Genomic DNA, 3925 nt, shown 5'->3' with positions numbered 1-3925 from the left:
TCTCCCCTAGGGCATGCTAATGGTTTGTAGGACCCAGAGAACTACCTTTTGCTGGGGCTTAGGGCTTCATCTTAGGCTTGGACAGAGTCTCTAGGACTCACTCTGGGCTTACACTGGCTAGACCTACACTAAAGACTGCCTTGAGATGGAGTTCAAGTATCCATTGCAGGCTTGGACAGGAACTCTGGGCCTCCATTTAAACTTGCACTAGTCAGACACACTATAGACTGCCTTGTACTAGGGCTTGAGGTCTCAGGACAAGTTTATCTTAGGGCTTGCAACTTCCAGGTATGGGAGTAGTGGTATTTTCCTCTTGGCTTAGGTAGGGTCTTGGAGTTTCCATGTTGGCTTGGACCCATGTTCAGAATATCTAACAATTGGGATTGGTTGGGGGGCTCTTGTTGGCTTGCAATGGTGATCCTTGGTTCAATCTTGCTATGGGCTGCCTTCTCCTCTCACTCTCTCTACCTTCCAAGGTGTTTTCTTCAGGAAAGTTTCAGGAAAGAACCATCTCCTAGTTGGTTCTGTTGCCCCAGTATTCATCTTGAAGAATTCTTTTAAGGTTGATTGGAGAGGATTCCAAAGAGGTTGCAACTTTCCTTGCCTCTATTCTGCCATCTTGATGAGGCTCTTCCTGTGCCTTTAAGTGTGTCTTCAGTCAAGTGTTCCCTGGCTTCTCCTGTGCCTTCAACCTCTGTCTACTGCCCTGCCTCTGGGGACCAAATTTGTTCTTTCTGCTTACACTCATGCCAGATTCATGGGCAAAGCACTGGCCTTCCTCCAGATCTAGTCTCTCAGGCATTCCAGCTAACTAGGGTGATTCGGGCAACACTGGGGTGTCATCCTTGGCATCCAGGTTAGAGCTGGCTTTGGGAAGGTTCAAAAAGCAGGAGAGACAGACAGACAGAGAGACAGAAATGGAGAAAGAGACAGAGATGGAGACAGATATGGAAATGGAGACAGAGAGACAGAGACAAAGACGGAGACAGAGAGAGCTGAGGCCTTGGGAGAGGCCCTTCATTTTAGCCAAGCCTGGAGGATTCCTACCCAAAAAGCAGCTGACTGAGGGAATAGGGCCCACGAGCTTCATCCTGGCCTGTGGTTCCTGAAGTGACTGGTTCAAACCCAGCTGTGAAGCCCCTTGTGAAGAAGAGCTGGCTTGAGGGTCACCAGGAGACAGAGAACTTGGCAGTAGTGGGAGATGAAAGGCCTGACCCTAACCCAGAGCGCCAAGAAAGTGGGCCTTGGCAGTTGTGGTAGGAGATGGGGGCTGCAGGTTTCTCAGGGCCCAGGAGCTGTAGAACCTACCCTGGGCATGAACAGATGTTGTCTGCCTTGAAGAGCACTTACTACATTCCCTCCACCAGGAAAAAGAGCAAGCTTGTACCCAAGCAGGCTAGGCTTTGAGGAGGAGGCTGGAGCCTCATGTTGGTGCTCAAGAGATGGGGGCTTGCAGTTGCCCCAAACCCTACCCAGGTGACCTCAAATCTTACCCAAGGCTTGTAGACGAGCTAAAGGACTTGTAGCTTCAGCTGTGGGGCAGCATTCTATGCTTCTGGCCATTCAGAACCTAAAAGCCCAAAGCACTGTCTCAGCTTCATCTCCAGGGGCTTGGGGGATGGTTGGCTGCTATGACTTGGGTGCTGCTAGGCTGGTCTGGGTGAGGAGGAAGGACAAGTTGCAGCCCCATGTGACTGGGGTCTCTGTAGGAGTGGGTGAGGTCCAAAGGGCCTGTGGAGGGCTTGGTGGTTGTTGGGGACCCTCAGAAGGTCCCTGGATATGGCTCTTGTGCCCAGGGCCAGGGCAGGCAGCTGGGCTCTGGGGAGGCTTCGCCAAACCACTGGCAATGACTCTGGAAGGCAGGTGTACTGGGTGTGGTGGCAGCTTGGAAAGGTGCTCATTAAGGGGAACCTTGCAGGCCAGGGGGTATAGCTCAGGGGTAGAGCATTTGACTGCAGATCAAGAGGTCCCTGGTTCAAATCCAGGTGCCCCCTACCAGCTGCCTCTCCCTTTAGTCTTTTAGTTGCTCTTCTATCTCCTGGATTCACAAATGCCTACAACAACCCCACCCTCTGCCAGCCTCTGCCAGCCTCTGCCAGCCTCAGTCTCTTTCCCACCTGTGGCTGCCACACTCCAAGCCTGCTAGGTCCAAGCCAAGCACCTCCCTGACCTCAAGCTGGCCCCATCCTCCCCCTCAAGGGGCCCCCAGCATGCCTGTCTGTGACCTGGATGAGTCAGGCTTCTCCTCGCTCTTTTGGGATGTCATGGCCTCAGGGCACACAGTCTGACAAGCTCTGCAGCCTCCCATTGGCTGCCATGTTCCTGCCTCTCCAATGCTCTTCTGGGGCCTGCAGAAGCCTCAAGAGGAGGCGCCCGGCTTGTCAGAGCCACCTGCTGGCCAGGCACAGAGTTCTTCAGGCACCCTCCCTGGGGGCTCAGGGTCAGGGGGGTCACCCCAGGTACCTAGAAAACTTGGCTGTCCAAGTCAGGAGCCCTGGCCTGGCCAGAGGCTCCTCTGTGCTCCCAAGGCCCTTCCTGTGCCTGCAGGTGTGTCTTCTGCCCATCACCCTCCGGCTTCTCATGTGCCTCCAGCCTCTGCCTGCCTCCGTGTCTCTGGGCTCTGCCCCTGCTCCTTCTGCTCACACTCAGCTCTCTGCCATGGGCCCAAGTCCTGCCCTTCCTCCTCCTCTAGCCCATCCAAGCTCCCAGGTACCTGGACTCCTGCACTAACCATTGGGTCAGTGTCTCTGGCATCCACGTTGGGACTGGTGTGGAAAGAGTCAAAGAGCCGCTGAGAGAGAGAGAGAGAGACAGGGGCCGAGACCACTGCCCTACTCCGGCCTTTTCCGCTGGCCGGGCTGTCCCCGGACACGTGGGGCTGGACAGCCTCGGCCTCCGTCTTAGTGTGGGCTGTACTAGGGTAAAAGCGGAGGAGAGCGGCAGAAAAAGAAAGAGGGAAAGAGAAAAAGGGCAGAAGGAAGGAGAGAGAGAGACCGACCCAGAGAAGTGGAGTCCCAGACTGAGGGAGAAAGAGGAGGCCTCAGGAGAGGCTTGGACCGCAGGCCCAGGGTGCAGGCCCCGGGGCTTCCTGCCTGTGGGCTCAGGCCCAGGCTAGTGGCCGGAGACTCCAGAGGAGGCTGGATCAAACCCAGTTGTGAATCTCTTTCTGAAGAGGAGCCGGTAGGAGAGTCACGAGGAGACGGAGAGGCCGGAGGCAGAGGGAGAGGCACGGCTTTGCCCTGGTGCACCAGGAACGTGGGCCTGGGCAGGACCGGCGGAGCTGGGGGCAGCACGCTGCCAGTGCCCTGGCTATCGAGCTTAGCCGGGGGTGTGTGTTTGCCTTGTGGTAGCCAGGGGGGCCAGCCAGGGGGGGCCGTAAGCCTGTGCCCTCCTTTAGGAGGCAGCGAGTCGGTCCCACGGCAGCAAGGGCTGAGCTGCACGTGGTGTGCACGAGACACAGGGAGGATCACGGTCCTCCCCATCTCCAGCTGACGCACAGCCTCATCCAAGGCCTGTGGAAGGCCAAAGGAGGGGCCGACTTCCATGGCCCTACATGGGACTCAAGCTGAAGGCCCAAAGGATGGTTTTAACAGGATCTCAAGACCAGTGGTCTGGGGGGTAGGTGGCGCCTCTCTGCTTGGGGCCTGCCAGGCTGGTCTGCATAGGGAGGGAGGACACATTGGAGCTCCATATGAGTAGAGCCTCCATGGGACTGGTTGCGGCCCAAAAGGCCAGTGGAGGCCATGGTGCATGTTGGAAACTCTCAGAGGGGGCCCCTGGCTGTGGCTCTTGTGCCCAGGGTCAGGGCTGGCAGCTGGGCTCTGGGGCGGCTTCTCCAAACCACTGGCACTGACTCTGGAAGGCAGGTGCTCTGGGTGTGGTCATAACTTGGAAAGGTGCTCATTAAGTAGATCCTTGCAGGCCA

At 56.8% G+C, this 3925-nt stretch overlaps 1 non-coding gene across 1 annotated transcript; it reads left to right on the top strand.

Annotated features, from left to right (window-relative positions):
* Window positions 1-1922: 1922 nt before the first annotated feature.
* Window positions 1923-1994, top strand: TRNAC-GCA (transfer RNA cysteine (anticodon GCA)). The gene has a single exon. It is a non-coding gene; the product is annotated as a tRNA-Cys (tRNA).
* The last annotated feature ends 1931 nt before the right edge of the window (window positions 1995-3925 follow it).

Source organism: Monodelphis domestica, chromosome 5 (assembly GCF_027887165.1).
Source record: "Monodelphis domestica isolate mMonDom1 chromosome 5, mMonDom1.pri, whole genome shotgun sequence".
NCBI classification, from domain to species: domain Eukaryota; kingdom Metazoa; phylum Chordata; class Mammalia; order Didelphimorphia; family Didelphidae; genus Monodelphis; species Monodelphis domestica.
The sequence above is the reverse complement of the archived record's forward strand: the minus strand, read 5'-3'. Positions and strand labels throughout refer to the sequence as shown.